The sequence below is a fragment of the Salmo salar genome, chromosome ssa17, assembly GCF_905237065.1.
Source record: "Salmo salar chromosome ssa17, Ssal_v3.1, whole genome shotgun sequence".
In the NCBI taxonomy this organism is placed as follows: Eukaryota; Metazoa; Chordata; class Actinopteri; order Salmoniformes; family Salmonidae; genus Salmo; species Salmo salar.
Window position 1 is genome coordinate 13,463,357 of NC_059458.1, and position 24,709 is coordinate 13,488,065.

Sequence of the window (24,709 nt, forward strand, 5' to 3'; positions counted from 1 at the left end):
TCTTTATTAATATATGAAACTTAGCCAAAATACAAAAACAATAAAGAATAAACAAAACGTGACTAAAGAGGTGCTACATGCACTAACTCAAAATAATATCCCACGAACACAGGTAGAAAAAACAACTACTTAAATATGAGCCCCAATTAGAGACAACGATGACCAGCTGCCTCTAATTGGGAATCATACAAAAAACCCAACATAGAAAAAATAAACTAGAACCCAACATAGAAATAAATAAACTAGATAAACGCCCCAGTCACGCCCTGACCTACTCTACCATAGAAAATAAGAGCTCTCTATGGTCAGGACGTGACACTACCCCCCCCCCCAAAGGTGCGGACTCCGGCCGCAAAACCTGAAACCAAAAGGGAGGGTTGGGGGGGTGTCTAGTGTTGGTGGCGGCTCTGGTGCAGGACGAAGGACCTTCTCATCTCGCGGATCCTCCAGCATCAGAGGCGACTCTGGTGCGGGACGAAAAACCCGCTCATCCCATAGATCCGCCAGCATCGGGGGTGGCTCTGGTGCGGGACAAAGAACCTGCTCATCCCCCGGATCCAGCCATGGACCCAGACTGAACGCTGTGCCTGGACTGGGCACCAACACAGAAGAAGACTCTGGCCTTTGAGCTGGACTGGACGCCTTGCTCAGACTGGGCATCGGCGCAGGGGAAGGCTCCGGCCATGGAGCTGAAGGTTCCGGACTGTTGACCCTCTCAGGAGGTTCCGGACTGCGGAACGTCTCTGGAGGCTCCGGACCGCCGACCGTCGCTGGAGGCTCCGGGCCCTGGATCTTCGCTGGAGGCTTCGGGCCGTGGATCATCGCTGGAGGCTTCGGGCCGTGGACCGTCTCAGGAGGTTCCGGACACTGGGCCTTCTCAGGAGGTTCCAGACCGTGGGCCTTCTCAGGAGGTTCCGGACCGTGGGCCTTCTCAGGAGGTTCCGGACCGGGAACCGTCTCAGGAGGTTCCGGACCGGGAACCGTCGCCGGAAGCTCTGGACCGGGAACCGTCGCCGGAAGCTCTGGACCGGGAACCGTCACCGGAAGCTCTGGACCGGGAACCGTTGCTGAAAGCTCTGGACCGGGAACTCTCGCCGGAAGCTCTGGACCGGGAACTGTCATCGGAAGCTCTGGACTGGGAAGGCGCACTGGAGGCCTGGTGTGTGGAGCTGGAACAGGTAGCGCCAGACTGTCGACACGCACTTCAGGGTGAGTGCGAGGAGCAGGCACAGGACGTATCTGACTGGGCAGGCGCACTGGAGGCCTAGTGGGTGGAACTGGCACAAGTGGTGCCAAACTGGTGACACACACTTCAGGACAAGTGCGGGGAGCAGGCACAGAACACACCTGACTGGGCACACGCACTTCAGGGAGAGTGCGAGGAGCAGGCACAGGACATACTGGACTGTGGAGGCCTGGAGCTGGCACAATCCGTCCTGGCTGGATGCTCACTTTAGCCCGGCAAGTGCGGGGCGCTGGCACAGGACGCACTGGGCTGTGAATGCACACTGGAGACACCATGCATATCACCGCAAAACATGGTGCCTGACCGGTCACACGCTCCCCACGGTGAGTGGCACAGGACGTACTGGGCTGTGAAGGCGCACTGAAGACCTGGTAGATATAGCCGGCCTCATTTGTATCGGAACTTTAACACACTTCTCGGGATGAGTACGGGGAGCTGACTCAGGTGGCATCTGACGGCTAACACGCTCCTCAGGGAAAATACCGTACATACTACGCCAAACCAACAGCTCTCTCTCATCACCCCCCTCCACTATCTCACAGTACTCCTCGCTCAGTCTCTCCCAATATTCCTCTTCGCTCTCAGACTCACCCCTCGGCTTTGCCGACCAACCCGTGTGCCCCCCCCAAAAAAATAAATGTGGCTGTCTTTTTGGCTGACTTCGTGGTAGCGAACCCCGGCGTCGCAGATTCTCCTCCCTCGCTGCTTCCGCCTGCTTCCATGGCAGGCTTTTGTCTCCTGCCATTATTTCATCCCAGCTCCTCCTGGGCACGCTGCTTGGTCCGTGAGTGGTGGGATATTCTGTCACGTTTGTGTGTATTTAAGGACCAAGGCGCAGTGTGAGTATCGTTCCACATCTTTATTAATATGTGAAACTTAGCCAAAATACAAAAACAATAAAGAATAAACAAAATGTGACTAAAGAGGTGCTACATACACTAACTCAAAATAATATCCCACAAACACAGGTGGGAAAAACAACTACTTAAATATGATCCCCAATTAGAGACAACGATGACCAGCTAGCTGCCTCTAATTGGGAATCATACAAAAAACCCAACATAGAAAAAATAAACTAGAACCCAACATAGAAATAAATAAACTAGATAAACCCCCCCAGTCACGCCCTGACCTACTCTACCATAGAAAATAAGAGCTCTCTATGGTCAGGACGTGACAGTGAGTGTATGGTGAATGTATGGTGAATGTAATACATGGATGGTGATTTAAGGTGGGTGTGCGTTATTAGGGAGAGAGGCCTGATAACAATCATGTGGGGCCTGTGTATGCATGTGTATGTCTGTTGTGTGTGTGTTGAGGAGCACAATTGAGAGATTTGTAAGGGGTTTAGAGCTCTGTAACCCCCCATGGGGCCAGAACAGAGTGTCTGCAGTCTGTGTGCTCCGAGGGCAGAACCCAGCACACTGAGCCACTGTCCCCCACTATGACCCTGTCCATCATTTACTACCGTAGCACCACAAGTGGAGCCAAACACTGTCTATCAAACTAACGCTAGTGTAGCCAAATAATGTCCATCACACTACCACCAGCCCAGCCTGGAAGAGGCCCGGAGAGAAAGAACAACGTTGAATGGCACTGGCCATCCCTTCAACATTAAACAAACAAGAGGAATGGTGTATTTTGATTCAACATTAGGACTTATTTCCCCTTCAAACAGCATGAAGCGCAACGTATGAAGCACAACTGAGAGAGGTTGGTTGGTAAGGGTACAGAAGTGACTGACGAAAGACTTCAAGAAAAAACACTTTAGACAGATGTCATGTTAAGAAAATAAATCACCATCAGTCTGGGTCTCTCTCTCTCTCTTTCGCTCTCTCTTTCTCTCTCTCGCTCTCTCTCTCTCATGCCTTCTAATCAAGCCAGGAGAGTACAGAAACCAGCTGGACTGCTGATGTGAAAGGGATCGTTTCATGAGAAAACAGGTGAGAGGCCTCTCTCAAGTCCTTGATGATTTAGGGTGACTTCTAAACAAAATACAAATGGTTTTAGTATTTTCCTGTCCTATGACAGTGGATGAAATATTACACAGCGCGGCCCATAATTCAAGTGTTTTAGGAGAAGTCTGAATCAGTTCCTGATGCAACACTCGAATGAGGGGACTTTCTGGTTTCGTGTTGCGGTGGAGTGGACTTGCACTATACACAGGGACAACAGTTGGAATAATATAAGTGAATAAGTTACACAGCCATAACTCAAAATAATTAAAACAAGCTCTACTCCTCTAGAGATGATGTACATGATAGTCCAAAGGAATGGGCTGGGGAGGAGGAAGGAGGAGGAACGGCATACACCACAGACCAAGATTGGGTTGGAAAGCTCAGTGAGAGAACCAGCGGCACTAGGCTGGATTCTTAATGCACTGACTATCCTCCTCCAGGCCGAAGTTTGGAACGGTCGGCCTGTGCTGGGAATACCAAGCGCCTGGCTCTCTGCTCTGGGAACAATGGGAGAATGGGTGTGCTGCTGCTGCGCCAGTTCAACTATTAAAGAGCGTGAAGCAGAGAGCAGGGAAATCACTGCTGCCTATCTCTACAGCCCTCTGACGGACATCTCTAAAGTGAACACAGAAAGAGATATTGTGATGGAAATGATTATGTTGGCTCAATATTAACAGTGATTTTTTTTTTATGATTGAAGACTATACTGGGATTTGAAGGAAGTTAGTGTTTAATGTGAATTTGTTTAAGATAAGAGAGAGATAAAGTATGTCTCCCCAGCAAATGATGCATTGGTTCCAATGTGGTTATTTAGGGCATCAACATGACTGGAATTAGAAGCTACAGTGCCATCCATACATCTCAAGGTCTGGACTAACGTATGAGATCTATTTCAGTAAATCTCAGTCATTTCTCCAATCCTTTATGAACTTCCTATGACACAATCACTTTCCCAGGGTGTAGTTATGCTTTACATACACATTTAAATGATGTAGAAGCATACAGTCTGGGGCATCATATTATATACAGTACATGCTTCCATATAATTACATATAGAATCCAGAGGTATAATTTATAAGATCTCTCTGCATGCTTCTGTATTCTATCAAGTTGATCACTTGAAAACCAAACGAAAACATCTGAACCTAGAAAGAACACTGCAGCCCCCGGGGGAGGGAAGGGAAGGTGGGGCCCGTCTTCTTGAAGATAGCTCATATGGAAAGTTCGGCCATGTTTCATCCTCTGGCCTCAGCCAGTCAGCCAGCCAGTCAGTCAGTCAGCTAGTCAGTCAGCCAATCAGCCAACCAGTAAGTCAGTCAGCTAGTCAGTCAACCAATCAGTCAGTCAGCCAATTAGCCAGTCAGACAGACAGACAATCAGTCCGTCCGTACGTCCGTCAGTTAGCTAGTAAGTCAGTCAGTGAACAAGTCAGCCAGCCAGTCAGCCAGTTGGTCAGTCAGTCAGTTACTCGGTCCGTCAACCAGCCAGCCAGTCAGACAGTTAGTCCGTCCATCAGTCAGTCAGTCCACATGTCCTCTGTGATGATTCATCTGCCAGTAATTAGCCCTATACAGCCGCTGACACCTGATCTCCTCACAATCACAGCAGCACTGCTCAGGGGCGTCATGCACCATGAAAATCTGAGGGGGCACAAAGTACATGAGGATGGCTGGGGGGTCGAAGTTGTAGAATTTTGAATTTTTCAAACACCTGAAACAGCTTTTTCCTGCAATCTAGAACCATAATCGTTATGCTTGATTCTATGTCAATAATATGTTTATTATTTTGCATGTCTAAGCATACCTCTTGAGCTGTCTGTGTCCTCCTGACTGATGGTTATTTTGTTAAAGAAACTAAATATGCTTCTCTGCTAAAATCTGGGTAAAAGATTGAAAGGAATGTTAGATTTATTCAGTACATTTAGTAATTGGTTGCTTTTCTAAAGTCTACCAACCTTGCCAGCAGGGATGACGCCTAAGATAGTTAGTTAGAACATCTAGCTACTCTAACTTGATTGATAGCCTGAAATGGCTTCTTGGTACCTAGTTATGAGGTTGGGAGATTGGGATCCTATCTGGGCTAGCTAAAGCCAACGTCATTAAATTGCTAACCGGCTAGTAGTATTATACAGAAACAACAACAAACATTTTTACATTTTATTTTATATATATATATTTTTTATTTTATATATATATATATATATATATATATATATACATTTGAGGGGGCACGTGCCACTTTTTCCCCCAATGGGCATGATGCCTCTGGCACTGCTCACTTTTTTGTTTCTGCGCCCAAAGCTGAATTAGAGGGAGAATTAGCATACTAAACACAGGGCACAGGCCCTGTCTGGAATGTTGGAGATAATGTCAGTCCTTTCCATAGCCTACATCAGTCAGGAATCACACAACCTTCTGGAATCCTCCCTCTATGAATACATGCTGTTAGCACTTTACATTACTTAAATATGTGCTCTATCCCACAACCCCAACCTTTTGAGGACCACAAGGACTCAACTAACCCCATTCCAGAAGTATTCAGGCAAGAAAGTGATAACTTGTTTCTAGTTATCTCAACAAGGGAGTTCTTTTGGAGGATGTTATTCTGCAAAGGTTATGTTGGGATGTTGCCAGCCTGCTGCGTAGACACCAGGAATCTTGTGGATCCTAAAATAATCATAAATTATTGAAACCTTTTCTTAAATAAAACAGTAGTTTTCTGTGTGACATTTCTGCACGTTTGTCCCTAAATGACGTTCACTTGACACAAGATGGAGAGAGATATAAAGAGAGAGAGAGCGAGAGAGAAAGAAAGAAATACGGAGAGAGAGATATAAAGAGAGAGAGAGAGAAATAAATAAATAGAGGGAGAGAGATATATATAAAGAGAGAGAGAGAGAAATAAATAAATAGAGGGAGAGAGATATATAGAGAGAGAGAGAGAGAAAGTGGGAGAGAGAGAGATATAAAGAGAGAAAGAAAGGGAGAAAGAGAGAGAGAGAAAGAAAGAAAGAAAGAAAGAAAGAAAGAAAGAAAGAAAGAAAGAAAGAAAGAAAGAAAGAAAGAAAGAGGGAGAGACACGGAGACAAAGATAGAGAGAGACAAAGAGAGAGAGGACAATCTAGCCTATGCATCTATTTGAATACAAATGAATACGGAACTAAATACACTAATACTTTATCAGATATATGAATGAATACACAATTAGCATAACCACATAGATATATCCCTTTGCCTCCAAAAGGCAGGCAATGGTTCATTTCCATGAGAAGTGCTGCTCACACCAAAAGCCATTTTACAGCCCTTTGTTTCAGCTAAGCAGCTGTCAATTGCCTAACATTATGCATTTTGCATTCTTCTATGCTAATTATTTTGAGGGACAATTTTTCTACAATAAGCATTCGGGCCACTAACAGAAAGACCTTTTATGGCACAAACCCCAGGGAGCTATAAGCTGTTGCCAAGTCCAACAATCGCTTACTGCTCGCTCCGAGGCCGTCGGGCCCAGCTCTTAATAAGGCATGACGTTCACAGCACAACGTATCCCCGAGCTCCACACACTCAGCACCTGGTCCGACGCCGCCTGGCAATTAATGAAGATATCAATCAATATTGACAAAAACATATAGGGGCGAAATCACTTAGGGATGGAGCGTGGAATAGCTGTAATGTAGTATTCAAGTGGATCTTAGATTTTCTTCCAGTTTACGAATCAATAAACTGAATCATGTCACGTGTAAAAGGGAACCTCTGACGTCAGTCTTTTTTTTTTCACGCAACTTTTATGAATAATATCATTGTTCATGACATTAGAGGGGAAATTACACAATATAATTACTATACACACATCAAGCGTCTGAACATTCTCACTCGTTTGTTTCGATCTGCTGTGATCGAGGGATGAATGCGTTTCTCATCACTCTGTTTTCACCAATTGCCCTGTTTAATGCCATCAACGCACCATTTGGTCTGATGATCAGGAGTCAGCAGGGAGCTGGTTTAATTCATAGCCATTTCATCCATATTCGCTGATTCATAGTCAACAAAGAGGTTTGTCCATAAGTGAAGAATGACTCATGCATTACCAAGGCTCAAGTTGAATAATTCAACTGAACAGTAAAGTGTAGTTCAGATGCTCAACTACACTTTACTACTCAGTTTAATTATTCAAACTTCACGGAAAATATTCATTTAAAATAAGAGTTTTCATAATAACGAATATTATAAAACTGTATTGAGATAATAGACAAAATTCAACGAGAGAATGTAAGGTCTAGTTAGAGCGAAGTGGAGTAGAGATATGTTCCATATTGATCATCAAATACTGTAGATGTTGTGATCGCAATGCAGCCTCTAAAATGAACCGAATTAGCTCGCTCGAGCATTGCACGTGAGCGTGTTCATTTGTGTGTGTGTGCGTGTGTACAAGTGCGTGTGTGTGCATGGATGTGCGCACGCTCGTGTGTGTGTGCGCTCTATCTTTGACTTCATTGTGTTCCTTGAATTATCCCATTCCATAACCCCAGGCCGCCTCTCTCCCTGGACAAGCAAAGTCAACTCAAATTGGGTTATTGGACACCTCAGGCTGAACAGGCAGGCAGGAGGGCCACCATGAGTCCAAAATAAAGCAGCAACACTACTCCCCAAAATAGTTTCCTATTATAACCATCAGCTCAGAATCAGGTTAAACCATGAAAACTTCTCACTATGACTAAGTGGGTTAAATGTTAAATCTAGGCTTCTTTATTGAGCTATGCAGCTATTCTGTTCTGACCCCATAGATATGGGTACTTTTCATAATAAAAGCCCAACTCAAACAAATAAGGCCAGACAATAATTTAGAGGTCATTGCTAAGACCCCCAGGGGGAAATCAATTCCAATTCATTGTGAATGGTGCAAGGAGATTACTTTCAACTATCTGAGCTCTGTGAGGATGTGACAGGGAATGTACCAGAAACGAATTCAACCCTTTATTCCCGCGGCACAATCCGAACCATGCAGACAATGGGAGGGTCATCACATTAAGGACAAATCATAGTGTAACCTACACTCTTAGAAAAAAAGTGCTATCTAGAACCTAAAAGGGTTCTTCGGCTGTCCCCACAGGAGAACCCTTTGAAGAACCTTTTTTGGTTCCAGGTAGAACCCTTTTGGTTCCAGATAGAACCCTTTTGGGTTCAATGTAGAATCCTTTCCACAGAGGGTTCTACATGGAACCCAAAAGGATTCTACCTGGAACCCAAAAGAGTTCTACCTGGAACCAAAAAGGGTTCTCCTATGGGGACACCTGAAGAACCCTTTTGAAACTCTTTCTTCTATGAGTGTACATTCATATCAGAACACTGTACACATTCACTGTGGTGTAAGACCACAGTGAATGCTGCAAGTATTATGTAATGGGTATCCCTTTACAAAAGTCCCCACAGATGCAGTGGTGACGCAAATTGTAAAGTTAAACACTTATCAATCAGGCATTGATGTGCTACAGTGCACGTCCCGCATGAATCACGATACGTTTCCTTAAGATCCCACATTAACAAGGTGTTTAAAAAAAAGCACAGCTCAGCTTAGCATGGGCTTGTCTCAGCCGGCATCTCTCTCTTTACGGCCTCTCTGACAGTAGGATAAGACGGACCTGCCATCAAGACAAAAGAAGGACTCTACTAAGATAAATGAACAGATGCCACCCAGGCTACACCTCTCAAATTCTTCAAAGATAATTTGCAATTTGTTTCATTTTTGCAATTTGTTTCATTTATACACTATAGCAGGGCTGCCCAATCCTCTTCCTGGAGATCTAATGTCCTGTAGGTTTTCAGTCCAACTCTAATTTAGTATATCTGATTCAGCTAGTTAAGCAGCTAATAACTAGAATCAGGTGTGTTAATTAGGGTTGGACTGAAATCCCACAGGACGGTAGATCTCCAGGAAGAAGGTTGGACTGAAAACCCACAGGACGGTAGATCTCCAGGAAGAGGTTTGGACTGAAAACCCACAGGACGGTAGATCTCCAGGAAGAGGGTTGGACTGAAAACCCACAGGACGGTAGATCTCCAGGAAGAGGGTTGGACTGAAAACCCACAGGACGGTAGATCTCCAGGAAGAGGGTTGGGCAGCCCTGGTATATAGTAAAGAGTAGACATAAGTGTAAGATATTTACAGGTAGAAGTGGTCTAATCAAAAGGTAATACATTATTCTGGTGGAAAAATCAACAGAAAGAGAATTGATGCATACCAGCCAGGCCCATGCATACACTGACAACTAGTGAAAACCTGCAGTGCTGTCCACCTCTTGCTTAGAATGGGGCTATATAAGGATTTATGACCCTTCTGCATCCCACACTGCAGCAGGGCAGGGCAATGGAGAACATAGAATTTGAATTAATTTGATAAATTATTCTAGAACATTCCTCTATAGTGGAGAGTGATGGGACACAACTAGGACCCCAGTGTGCCAGAAGGATAGGGGTGGACGGTGTGTGTGCATGCATGCATTTGTATCTGTCTGTATGTGTGTGTGTGTATATGTGTGTGTGTGTGTATATGTGTGTGTGTGTGTGTGTGTGTGTGTGTGTGTGTGTGTGTGTGTGTGTGTGTGTGTGTGTGTGTGTGTGTGTGTGTGTGTGTGTGTGTGTGTGTGTACACTGCGAGAGAGGTTTGGGCAGGGTGACAGGCAGGCCCTGAAGGATCTTTACACACATCGCCTCATGGTGCCTGTCCTCTGCCCTCAGATTAAGGGGAGCTACCCATGTCAAGTCAATCTGTGTCAGTCCCACTCCGTCCTACTAACCACAACTGGACTGATGGGCAGAGTGGAAAAAGACTGGATGTGACTGGACACATCAGATGCATTCTCCACGCCTGTTAGCTAATGCTTCCGTTCTGAAAACGCTCATCTGCTGCGGTACCCAAACACACATACACATTCTGGGTTTGGCTAGCTGTTCACGTTAACTGCTATACTGCCAGACGTAAGACATGCTGTCTGGCTGACACATTTCCAGCCTGGAAATAAGGGGGGAATTCACCCCATGGAGGTTGATATTCTCCAGGTCTGCACTGGTACAAATCATTAGATGATGTTGTGTCAATTCCTATTCCTTGTATTGCAGATTTTTTTTAAACTGGTTCCATACATAATTTCTGTAATAGGTAGACAAGGTTACAAAGTCTCATTTGGTTCCTTTAATTAAACGGACAAACATGAGCGCTCCTCACATTGCTATATTTGGAACAGAGTGCCTTTATATCCTTGTATTATCTCTGGGTGGGTTCATACAGTAGCCCCCCTAAACCCTCCCAAAGGACCCACCCCAACACACGCCCCTCCCCACCGCATCCCACTCTACCCTCCCAATGTTTTTGCCTTTCTGGTCCAGTTCCCATTTATAAGCCCTGGGGTGTTAACAAGACCATTTTGATCATTGGGGTTCACATGTATGGCATGCCCAGCACAGCTCAGCTCATAGAAGGGCAGAAGAAGGGAAGGGAAGGCCCTCTCACACCACTTAATGCGTCCGAAAATTGCACCCTATTCCCTATATAGTGCACTAATTTTGCCCAGAGCCCTATGAGCCATGGTCAAAAGTAGTGCAGTACTGTGAAGAGAGTGCCATTTGGGATGTAATACTTTTATTACACAGGTGACCATGCAATAATACAGGCCTTAGCTTAGTGCAGGAAGTCAAGAATGTCTTTGATCCAGTCTTTCCATTGATTTGGTACACTGCAGAGCGTAAACACTGTCTTTCCATTGATTTGGTACACTGCAGAGCATAAACACTGTCTTTCCATTGATTTGGTACACTGCAGAGCGTAAACATTGTCTTTCCATTGATTTGGTACACTGCAGAGCGTAAACAGAGTTTCTTTCATCCCTCATATTTACGATTGACGGGCTTATCTTCTCAGTGGCTGAATGAGTGGATCTTCTGACCTTATGAGGAGATGAACAAATAGGAATAGATTTTTCTAAGCTTTTCATTTACACATTTTGTGTGAGAACATCGATGTGACTTGACACAAAAAAGTCGATGTGAGTTTAAAAGTGGTGGTCCCAGCAAAAAGAGGGGTTCCATACACGCCTCAAATTATTATTTTTTTAAATGGTGAAATAAAACTCAAGTAAAGCGACCAATCCACTAGCTCATAGTGAAATGACCTTGGGGTGGGAGCTCTTAGTGAAATGACCTTGGGGTGGGAACTCTTAGTGAAATGACCTTGGGGTGGGAGCTCTTAGTGAAATGACCTTGGGGTGGGAGCTCTTAGTGAAATGACCTTGGGGTGGGAGCTCTTAGTGAAATGACCTTGGGGTGGGAACTCTTAGTGAAATGACCTTGGGGTGGGAGCTCTTAGTGGGGTGGGAGCTCTTAGTGAAATGACCTTGGGGTGGGAACTCTTAGTGAAATGACCTTGGGGTGGGAACTCTTAGTGAAATTACCTTGAGGTGGGAACTCTTAGTGAAAGGACCTTGGGGTGGGAACTCTTAGTGAAATGACCTTGGGGTGGGAACTCTTAGTGAAATGACCTTGGGGTGGGAACTCTTAGTGAAATGACCTTGGGGTGGGAGCTCTTAGTGGGGTGGGAGCTCTTAGTGAAATGACCTTGGGGTGGGAACTCTTAGTGAAATGACCTTGGGGTGGGAACTCTTAGTGAAATGACCTTGAGGTGGGAACTCTTAGTGAAAGGACCTTGGGGTGGGAACTCTTAGTGAAATGACCTTGGGGTGGGAACTCTTAGTGAAATGACCTTGGGGTGGGAACTCTTAGTGAAATGACCTTGGGGTGGGAACTCTTAGTGAAATGACCTTGGGGTGGGAACTCTTAGTGAAATGACCTTGGGGTGGGAGCTCTTAGTGAAATGACCTTGGGGTGGGAGCTCTTAGTGAAATGACCTTGGGGTGGGAGCTCTTAGTGAAATGACCTTGGGGTGGGAACTCTTAGTGAAATGACCTTGGGGTGGGAGCTCTTAGTGGGGTGGGAGCTCTTAGTGAAATGACCTTGGGGTGGGAACTCTTAGTGAAATGACCTTGGGGTGGGAACTCTTAGTGAAATGACCTTGAGGTGGGAACTCTTAGTGAAAGGACCTTGGGGTGGGAACTCTTAGTGAAATGACCTTGGGGTGGGAACTCTTAGTGAAATGACCTTGGGGTGGGAACTCTTAGTGAAATGACCTTGGGGTGGGAACTCTTAGTGAAATGACCTTGGGGTGGGAACTCTTAGTGAAATGACCTTGGGGTGGGAGCTCTTAGTGAAATGTTTTACTTTTGATGGTTGGAAAAGCCAAGGTCAACAAGGTGGGTGGGTGGGTTACTGTATATAACTGCAGCCATAATGGTGCAATTTCTTATCAGTTTACTCAATAATGAGTCAATTTCATTCAAGTAAAATGTGTCAAGAATGGCTGGGAAATAACAGTGATACTGTAGTTACTCATGTTTTCTATCAAAGAATGAGTCAAATTCACCTGAGTTCTGAATTCCATTTGTGGTTTCCCAAGGAGGCGGAAGGCCCTCATCATTGATGGGTCCCTTTCTATGAAATCCAATCAAAAATCATAAACTAACAGGCGATAGTTAAAACATGGCGGACTGTAATTTAAACCAGGGCTCTCCAACCCTATTCCTGGAGAGCTACCACCCTGTATGGTTTTCACTCCAACCCTAATCTAACGCACCTGATTCTAATAATTAGCTAGTTCATAAGCTGAACAGGTTAGTTACAACTGTGGTTGTAGCAAAAACCTACAGGAGGGTAGCTCTCCAGGAACAGGTTGGAGAGTAAACCTACAGGAGTGTAGCTCTCCAGGAACAGGTTGGAGAGTAAACCTACAGGAGGGTTGCTCTCCAGGAACAGGTTGGAGAGTAAACCTATAGGAGGGTTGCTCTCCAGGAACAGGTTGGAGAGTAAACCTACAGGAGGGTAGCTCTCCAGGAACAGGTTGGAGAGTAAACCTACAGGAGGGTAGCTCTCCAGGAACAGGTTGGAGAGTAAACCTACAGGAGGGTAGCTCTCCAGGAACAGGTTGGAGAGTAAACCTACAGGAGGGTAGCTCTCCAGGAACAGGTTGGAGAGTAAACCTACAGGAGGGTTGCTCTCCAGGAACAGGTTGGAGAGTAAACCTACAGGAGGGTAGCTCTCCAGGAACAGGTTGGAGAGTAAACCTACAGGAGGGTAGCTCTCCAGGAACAGGTTGGAGAGTAAACCTACAGGAGGGTAGCTCTCCAGGAACAGGTTGGAGAGTAAACCTACAGGAGGGTATCTCTCCAGGAACAGGTTGGAGAGTAAACCTACAGGAGGGTAGCTCTCCAGGAACAGGTTGGAGAGTAAACCTACAGGAGGGTAGCTCTCCAGGAACAGGTTGGAGAGTAAACCTACAGGAGTGTAGCTCTCCAGGAACAGGTTGGAGAGTAAACCTACAGGAGGGTAGCTCTCCAGGAACAGGTTGGAGAGTAAACCTACAGGAGGGTAGCTCTCCAGGAACAGGTTTGGAGAGCCCTGATATAAACAGGGAAGAAATGCACCCTGAGAAAAAATGGATTCCCTGAAGTGTTGTTTAACACAACTGAGAATGTGCTTGATAAAGAAGGCAGAACTAATCCAAAATGGTGAAAATATATTTAAAAAATGACAATACGAAAGCTGTTAGTCATAACAAAAAACATTGTAAAGACTTTCTCTGTTTTCTTGGTAATTGAACACTGGCTTTGAAGCTTGATCTAGCCTCACTCTGTAAAAAAAAAAAAAGTAACAACAATCCAATGAAACTAAAACCTACTGTAGTAGCCCCATGCATAGCACAGCCATTAGCAGTTACAAATACACTTGGGTTCAATTCAGGGAAACGTGTGGAACAGAGGTGATCTTTGTCCAAGAAAGTGTCTAACCGGTCTGAAATGAAAATGACTCCCTGTAATTTTGTTATAACTACTTATAGAGTAACATCCAAATCACTGACATTCGGTTTTAGCTAATTACCATCAATGCAAATATTTTGATTATTTACTTTCCTAGTGCTTTGTTCTATTGGGACAACCATCCTCTCTGTTCCATTTTTAGACCAGGAATCCCCAGCCAAGTCTGTAACTGACTGTTGCCACGTCATTGTGTATTCGCTTTCACCTCCTTACAAGAACATCAATACAGGAATCAATTAACTAGTCATTTAATTAAACCTCTAGGAATTCCCTCACTCCCAAGGGAGAGGAGGCCCAGATTAGTCCATTACAAGCTCATAGGTTGGTACAGGATCTATAAGAGGTGCTATATCTACAATGGCGGCCATTCTTCCCAGAATGAGGTGAAACTTAGAGTGGACAGAGAGACAAGAGAGGCCCTGCTTGTAGAAGACCGCTCCCTCTCTGATTGTTAGGAGAGAAGCCCAGGAACATAAGCCCCTCGGAACTGAACAAAGATCATAACTCACAGGACACCCTTCAGCTCCTCGCTCCCTCGCCCCCTCGCCCCCTTTCAATCGCCTCTTTCGTTTTTGGTACTTACTGATCCAAAATCCTCTCTCTTGAGCGATTGTAGTGAACCACAAGATGGCCTGGTGCTTTGTTGTGGTGGGGTTGTGTGTGTAGTGGGATGGGACGGGGGACGGGACGGGGGATGGGGGGGCTGAGGCCTCACTTCAGTGTGTGGTGGGCCCTGGGCCCTGGCTTCTCTGCAGCAGTCTGGTCCTCATTAAACCATGAATCTACTGCCATATCTGCCTGGCCTGCCAAACTACCAGCCAGCAGGAACAATACAATACAACACTGATCAAGGAAGGGACAAACATGGCCGCTTTGGCTTTATTCTCCATTACGCATAAATCCAAAATGGCCATAAATATCAAAACGACTATAGACGGCTGTATGTAATGGTTGGAGGAAAACATGATATCTGCATGCATCTAAGTTTTATGTTCAAATAATAATGTCAAGAATTGAGTCCATGAACACATTATTTAACATATAATATGTGGTACCATATAGCCTATATGAACATTTATATATGATGTTCATGGTTTTCATCTAAAACCCTTAGGCGGAGTCAATAGAGATCCGGGTGCTTCGTTTCTCACAGATTCCTTGAATGAGGGGAACAATACGTATTAAAGGCAATAGACATATTTACATAATTTATGCATTTCCAAGGCTTTTAAAACTCCTTTTGCTGTTCGAGTTAGTGACCTTACTATCCCTCTTCACAATGGGCTGAGCAAACATTATTAATTAGGTCCCAGGACCCAGAGAGCAAACAGTCCCCTCCGTCCCAGGCCTCTGCCATAAGACTGCAAAGGAGAAAGGATCCCCAGTACAGGAGGCTTGGGAATGGACTCGGTAGATATACAGTTTCATCAATCATAGTCAAGGAGGTACTAGATCTTGGTCATGCCTTGAGTTGTATCCTGTAGAGAGATGTCTCACAGTGACGATGTAATGTCCATTATTGTTTGGGTGGTTAACATCACACTGATTATCTATGCTTCGAGATGATTGACGAGCTGTCATCTTTCTAAATAATGATGATAAGGTTTTCAATCGAATCAATTCTAATTCCACCACACATTAGGGAAACGAATGCACTTCTCAAGACAGCTTTGTGTGTACCGTGGCGCTGTTTAAAGTTGACGATGGGTTTGCAACAGGATTTCACTCTCCCTGAGCTCCCTGAAAGACTATGCAAATCACGACGTCAACAAATACACAGCGCCTGATGAAAGCCAACCTCAGCCTTTTGGATGAGACTTTTTGAAAATCATTCATTCAATTTAAATCCCAAAGTGGATTTTTACAGTAGCAAGTGATCCCAAAACATTCTTCTTTGTGTGACAGGTGAAATATTTCTCCTAGGAGAGAGAGAGCAGAGGAGTCAAAGGCAGGCAACCTATCTTGTTTGAATCCTGACTAACACAAAGGCTATTGAAAAGCGGACAAGCTCATGCATGAAGGGCTCGGCATGGTGAGAGGGGAGGCAGTTGTATGCAATTGAAGCGGAGACAAACGAGAATAAAAGGATGTGTATTCTTCCTCCGCTACTCTACTGTAATCTCGGCTGTTAAAAGCCATCTCCAGTCAGGCTGTGTGGTTTCTCTCTCACAGGGACGAAACAGAGACCATGGACAGGGAGGCTTTTGAAATAACTTCACTTCTCTTCAGCCATGGTGGCTGACCTCAAGAATCTGATAGCCTCTCTCTCCTTTTACGGAACGTACTACACAAAAACCTTTTATCGAAGTACTGAATGGAGCTTTTAAGAACGAGGATTGTTTCTCAAATCTATCAATTCATCTCCTACAGCCATTTACTCTTACCAAATGCAGCCTCCTTGCAGACTGCCCTTATTGTGTAATCAGTGTTACCATGCAGGTGCCAGGGTTGACCTGAGAGACTAATCGCTTGACCTCAAACCCATTTAGTGGACCGTTAAAGAACATATAAAGGATGTCTGTCCCCATTGGCTCTGGACCCCAATTGGGGACGACCTTGTGGGTAACGGGAGAGGGTGGGAGGTACAGAATAGAGAGAGAGGTGGGGGTAGGTGAACAGGCCGACAAGGTCAATTTACGATGTTAAAATATAGTCTAAAGCCTTTTGTTAGGCCTTAATTCTGTGTTGTGTGCCTTTGTCCCAAAGAATTGTATTCAATGGGATTTTCAATCAATTCAGAGGCGAAGTAAACATTATGTCAAGTTCAAAGTAGACAATGTTTAAGATATTTTCTTGCACGTTTGTTGAACCAGTAACTAGGGGCCTGTTGATTTGGGCATATTTGCAGATCTTTTCTGGCTCTTGGCTCACAGTTTGTTCACTATTTAAAAGGTCCAATAAAGTCCAGAAGATCCTCAGAAGATACAGGCCTGGTTAAACACAGTAAACGACTGGAGTTGGACTCTTTCAAAGTAGATTATCAGGTCAGGTCCATTTGACCTTGAATTATCCTTGACATATGTTTGGCCATTCTGTTGGCGCTCCAGAGGTAAAACGTATTAAGGGCCACTGGTTGAGAGGTCAGAAAGGTTGTGACCCCGACCTTTGCATTTTAAGCACTTTTCCAACCATTTGTCAAGAAATATTGACCCTAGCACTAGCTTAACCCTCGGATCTTAATGGGGTCCAAAACCATTACAGACTGGAAATCTACCCAGGCTCAAGAAAGCTTATACAGAACCATATCCGTGACCTGTGGCAATGGGCTCAATGTAGACATGCAATCTTCCAGAAACGTTGGGATTTGCTCTCATTGTTCTGCTATATGAGGTTCACACTTGTTACAGTATGTTTGGGACCAGGCTGTCTTAGAGCGAGAACTATTTGTAGTCACTTCACAGAGGATAAAAGGAGTACCAGAGTAGAGGGGGTTCCAGACCATAGGTCGCACATAAGATGACGCTGGAGAGACGAAGCAGGTACAGAGAGTAAAACATTTAATAAATAACTGACATGGAACGAGACAGGAACAGCGTCAGCAAATGAGTAACACAAATGAAAAAACAATTAATGCAGCAGCCGGGAACAGAGCTGGGGAACTGACAAATATAAGGGAGGAAATAAACGGTGATGAATGAGTCCAGGTGAGTCCAATATCGCTGATGCGTGTGACAAGGGAAGGCAGGTGTGCGTGATGGATGGCAGGAGTGAGTGATGCAGGGCAACCTGGCGCCCTCAAGTGCCAGGGGGAGGGAAGAGCGGGAGCAGACGTGACAGTACCCCCCCTCTTGGGGTGCCACCCAGCGTCCCACCTGGGCGAACCGGCTGAGACATGGGCGCTGGGAAAGCCGGTTGGGGTGTGGAAGCCCAATGAACCGGCAGGAGCGTGAGAGCCTGGCGAGCCGGCTGAGGCATGGGAACCTGACAATCCAGCTGAGGCAAGACGCCTGTCGATCCTGCTGCAGTAAGGGAGTCCGATGATCCGGTGGAGAGTGACGTGGGATGGGAAGCCGCCAAGCCAACCAAGGCAAGGAAACCGCTCGAGCCAGCCAGGGTGTGAAAGCCCGACGGGTTGGCTTAGGCGCCCCCTGGCGCATGTGACAGAATGCAAGCGCCATACATACGAAGCATCGGGGAGTACTGGCGTTCCGGTTGGTATGGTGGCATCGGCTCTGGGTCGCCACCGATGGAACCGGGGCTGCCTAGCCAGCCTGTCGGGCTTCCACGCCATGGCTGGCTCGAGAGGTTTCCTTTCCCCAGTTGGCTCGGATGGCGCCCATCCCACGTCGGGCCTCAGCCATATCGTCAGGTTCCCATGCCTCAGCCGGCTCGCCAGGCTCTCACGCTCTTACAGGTTCGTCGGGCTTCCACGCCCCAACCGGCTTGCCCAGCACCCATGTCTCAGCCGGGTGGCGCCCCAAGAGGAGGGGGTACTGTCGAGGGGGTACTGTCACATCTGCTCCCGCTCTTCCCTCCCCCTGGTGCTTGAGGGCGCCAGGTTGCCCTGTATCACGCACTCCTGCCATCCATCACGCACACCTGCCTTCCCTCGTCACACGCATCAGCGATATTGGACTCACCTGGACTCATTCATCACCTGTTTATTTCCTCCCTTATATTTGTCAGTTCCCCAGCTCTGTTCCCCGCTGCTGCATTGCATTGTTTTTTGTCTTTAGTATTAGTTTGCTGACGCTCGTTCCATGTCCGTCTTTATTAAATGTTTTACTCCCCGTACCTGCTTTGTCTCTCCAGCGTCATCTCATGTGACAATATGAATCCTTATTATAAAACAAACAACTTCTCACCCACATCCTCAGCAATTATCTAGACTTGGGGATGATTTACAAAACATTTACCAAGTATTCTACACATCGGAGTAGCTTCGAAGTCTCTGTGTCCCCTCACTGAACACTTATAGTGCAAATACTGCTTCTCTTTCTACAGTGGAAAAGCATCCCACTGGGGACAGACGTCAATTCAACGTCTATTCCACATTGGTTCAACGTAATTTCATCGAAATTAATTGGAAACAACATTGATTCAATCAGTGTGTGCCCAGTGGGATCTCTCTGTCATGGTAGGGAGCAGGAGAAAGCTGAGTACTCACACTTTCATAGCTCTATCTCGTTGGAGGAGCTGGGAATAACTGCATATGAGCAAAATTGTTGCCACTGACTCTCAGACACATCAATCGACAGAAGGCCATTTAAACACTAGCGGTTCTGGGGGGGGGGGATGTGGGGGCCAGTGCCCCTGTGACAACAATTTTGGACCCCCTTGTGGCCCCCCTAAATGTGGAGTATGAAATAATTTTTACATAAAAAATTTTTGCGATGATGATTATGATGATGATTATGAACATGGTCTTTTGCCTGCTAATGCCTGCCATGCAGTGAAGAAAACGATATGACAACAATAACGTCTAATGTAACTGGCCCCTCTAATAGTACAACTGGCCCCAGCTTGGCCCCCCCCAGTTGAAATGGTCTAGAACCGCCACTGCATTTAAAGGGCTCTTTCCCATGGGAATAAACTCACGTTATATCTTCAGACTGATATACAAAGCAGCACATTTTTCAGGAAAATGTTGTGACAGGGTTAACAAAGATACGTGTCTCTAGAATTGCAGTGACGGTCCATGATCGTGAATGTTTTTGGAATAAAATGTGTTGTTTGTACTGCTCTGAAAAACGCTAATATTCAGAGCATGAGAAAAAGACAGAAAGACAAAACACATTTGCAGATGGCCAATTAAATCTCTTGAGGTTACATACAGATACAGGTATCTCTGTACTGTAGTCGCAACATCAAGCTAAAAACAACATTATCTGTTCTCTTGTCCAAACTGGAATACGCCATGTGTGATCCCACAAAAGTGAATTGCATGAAAATCAACATTTTAAAAATGTACGATTTGAATCGAAACAATCTGTGCATTTCCTGCTATAAAACAGACATGCACTATTGCATTTACAAGAGCGTTTGACAAGAACACATCCATGTTTAAATGAAGCGCAGAAACCAATGATCTGGAAACAGAACATCAAACATGAATTGTTGGGGTTCTGGAACTACAATGAGTCATGTTGATGACTCTGCTTTCATGTGGCCCATCAAACACCAGACACATAGAGGAGCGTTGAATAGATCATCCATCTGTCCTCTACAGGACCCTCGTCCGACAACACCTGTTCTCTGAGGCACTCAGAGGACATTTATGGGCTGGGTTGAACTTGTTTGAAATGTGTCATGTGTTATACCTAACTTCTAACCGATGGATATGTGGTCTCTTATGAACGTGCCAGACATTCATATAAATGTACTAGTTAGCTGTAGAGTTGGTTAAGGCTTGCGATACTAACTGAAAGCTTAACCTCAACACGGCCTGAGTAAGTTCCCTCTGAGCACACACAAACACACAAACACACACACGCACGTCCCTGAAGATGAGCTAGAGGTTTGTTTTTGTGTTGAGGGGTGTCTATTGTGGCCTGTTGAATCCCACCCCAGGGTCTACACAATGTGGCATAGGGAGGGTTAATCAGCACTATCCCACTAATTGGCAAGACTGTGCTTTTCCCACGACCTCGCTATTTAACACATTATTAGCTGTATTGTTCTGTCCATTCAGCATTACCTCATCATTATCATATACTATGGATACAGATGTAGGATCTTAATTTGAGCCAGTTTGCTACAGCAGGAAAATAATCCTGCAGAAACAGGAAACATTAATTATTATGTGGATTACAAATCATTGACTTTTTTTGTGGGGGTTGATACATTTTTCGTTAGAGCAAATCAAGTCTGACATTTTAAAGTGGAAATTTCAAACTTTGAAGCCTTTTTAAACCTCGAATACACTACAAGTTTGCATTTACTGCTGCGCAGGAAAATTCTCAGCAACAAAAGAGTGATCAAATTAAGATCCTACATCTGTACTTCACACACACAGACCAAGTGTGACTATAAATCATATAAATCTGTCGCAAATAGATGAGCTGCTATGTGCAACAAACTCATTGACCCAAACCTCTGGCTTTTTACCTACCAGCACAAATAGCAACATACTACCTGTCAATGCCATGCATACCACAACTATGATTTTAAAAAATCTGAGTAAAATATAGGACAAGTATTGAACTTGGATTAATCTGTGTCAAGGAAACCAGACCTGTGTGTCTTGTCGTGGCAGTGCACCGAGGTATAGGTTGCCCCAAGAAGGACAGAAGGCCTTATTGAATACTGACCAGCTACCTATTTACTTTCCACTGTATATTCACCCGTCCAAGTCTACAGCTCAGCCAGCTCTGTATCCAACCTTCTCCTCCTCTAACCCCAAAGTAAGTCACAATTGTGTTTAACAGAGCTTTTTTTGAAGGGCATCTCTCTGTCACGTTCTCTCTGGTTTTGGGGAGGCAGTCAGCTCAGAGAGAGAAGAGTAGAATTGACAAAGCTTGAAAATGTGAACAAAAAAGCATCTGTGGAGGAGCAGTAAAACAAAGTGCGCATGCATGTTGTCCCTGCGTGGCACACCCCCCTTAGCCACGGCAACTGAAAAGCATGCATAGCTAACGCTTGGGATTTTGTGCAGTCTTTTGTCTGGCACACAGGCTCTGCGAGAGGCCTTGATTACAGAGTTTGGCATCATACCCAATCATTTTTTTTTGCTAATGGGCCGTTGTACATCACTGAAATGCGTAATACGAAATGTATTCTTCAGCCTCACCGGTTAAAATCATTTGAAACACTTTACCCCGACAAAACAATGGCCACTGGACATGCCTATTATCTGCCAATTTATTACAGAAAATTGTCAGGCCTCGGCTCGGGGGTGACAGTTCTGTGAGAGTGAGAAAGAGGGCGGTTTGGCAGGAGGGATGATCAGACCACGCCCAGAGAGAGAGAGAGAGAGAGACCAGATGCGTTTCCTCTTTCAACATCATCTAAAGACTTAGACTTTACTTTTCAGATAAAAGAAATGCACCACTCACTATTCAAATACATTTCTAATATGTCATCTGTTTATCAGATGGCAATGATAAAGAGATATGAAGCCAGCTCACCAAAAAAAGAGATTAATGTAAGCTAGATGCTTTTTACAAAGTAAAAAAAGATGCTTCCAGTCAGAAAGCCATTCCTGTGACAAAGCAGTCCTACTGTCTGAGTGGCTGTGAATAAATTCAGGGATGATGTGGTGAAGTGATGCCAGAGAAGATGGGATGGGACAAAACTACCAACTGCTGTGCTTACTGAGCAGTTACTGAACACTCTGAGTCTAAGCGGAGAGCAGAGAGCCCAGAAATGAGGCCATCTGAGGACACTGACCTCAGACAACCTCTCTAGCCACCTTATCTATGGTGTGGCTGGAGAAGAAAAGTAACCAGGAAGAATGTGTGTACACAGACACACATTTACATTACATGCGTATGTAATGTACATGTACCGTACACACACACACTTTTCCGAACAATCCCACTGAGCGCAGACGTCATTTCAACGTCTAGTTTTGATTGGCATTTTCTTCAGTTGTCAACTAATGTGAAATCAACGTCAAACCAACAGCAAATATCACCATCATTGGATTACGGTTAAAAATTGGACACATTTTTTTAATTAAATTCCCTTACGCCGATGACCTTTGCAAATGATCCAATGTCATCACATAGGTTTATTTTGTCGAAATGACATGAAAACAGCATTGATTTAACCCGTTTTTGCCCAGTGGCATAGCACTACAGCAATGTGTGGAGAGCTGTGTAGTATACACACCAAGACCATGCCATTGCACCCCATAGCGCACTCCACTCCACTCTGACTGAAATACTGAAGATACAGAGAATGCTGTGAGAGGGAGAGCATTGCATGACCAGAGTGATGTTCCTGGGAGCAGAATGAATGCACTGCGTAGCTGATTGTGTGTGTGCTCTTTAGGTCATCATTGTAATGCACTCCTGCAGCACTGAGGCACAGTTGCCCAACAAACACACGTCATTGGAGTGGTCCCCTGCTGGGTTCCTATTACTGTCAGCAGTGAACAACTTGACTCATTCAAGCAGCAGTAAACCCCAAATCTCATCTCCTTGACCCTTTACGGACAATAAACAGCCTCTGATTACGGCACACAGGCAGAGACAGGCTCTCACAGCACAGCACAACACTCCTCCCCTCCCTTTGGCCTGTAGTCAAATTCAAAATACATGCCGAAGGTTGTGCCAAACGGTAACGTTTTTTGACAGGCTTTGCCTTTTGGTAAATTGAGAATTCGGAGAATTGTGGCACTTAGGGTCGTAGCTTAGTGTGGCGCCCGCTCGGCTCACACAAAAGGTCATGCTTAAGTCGTGTTGCTGCTGCTTCCTTCTGCGTAGGGAGGGGAAATAAAATTGCTTCTCTGCGGACATGGCATCCTGCTGAGCGCAACATGTTGCCTCATATTCAAGCAGGGCTTTAGGAAAATTATAACACATCCTCAGCGCGCTGGCGGGATATTCACCGCCGCTTCTCTCTCCCTCCCCGACCATCTGTGCCCCCTCTCACAGACATTGTGTAAAAATGTCAATATCGTTTGAATTCCTTTATGGCCACCTATCCCTTCCTTCCTCTGGTCCTGAAAGAGATGTGGTCAGGGCGATTGTGGGGTGCAAACTAGAGCTGAGCCTCGGAGCCTCACAGCTACTGACAGCAGCTTTTTATTAATGATGGGTTCCCCCGCCCTGCTTTCAATAGGTGGGCTGTGGTAACAATGGCTGTTGTTGGGGCATTGGGAGGACGTTGAGAAGGATAGAAGGTTCCTTTTGAAAAAGCCGGCCTGCTGACAGGTGTTGGTGAAAAGGCGGGTAGGGTGTCGCTGCCCATGTGCCCTCACAGGTGTGGGGAATTAGGGAGCTCAGAACACCTGCAGTCTTCTTCTTGTCTTCTTCTTCACGCTAATGATTTCACTGTATGTATCGCTTTGGCTTTTCATATGGCCGGACGCACACACTATATCGGTGAAAACAAGATCAGGATAGAAGATGACAACACTGGCCAGGCGTTTGGCCACACACGGTTGACAGTTAGTGTAGCTATGTTTGCCAAGCCTGGTCTCATAGACTAGACGTAACATAGCAAACGTACATCTGTAACTTGTTAAAACAAGATCCTATGAGGGAGATTTGATTAATTGATGACACTGGGGGAAAATGCCGTTGTGAAATCTTGTGATAATGAACTGCAGGTTGTGGTGGGGAAACTCACAGTCTAACATGACAAGGAAGTGATGATTAATAAACAACAATACGTCTTGCATGAGTAGCTAAAATCTTTTACTATTGATCATGAAATCATTGGCTACTGAGGGAGGGGGGATCCCATTGTGCGTCAGTTTATCAATGCAGAACTAACACACTGACAAAATTAAACACTAGAATAGACGATGAGTAAATTATAGTTTTTTTGTCTCTCTCTCTCTCTTACTAAATCTTTTCAGTCACACAAATATGTATCCTGTGACCTAGAAAACCACACAATGGCAACTTTTGCCTCTCGGAGTCTGAGTAAGAACAATGATGGCATTCATAGTGGGTCCGTTTGAGTGGCAGGACAGGGCTG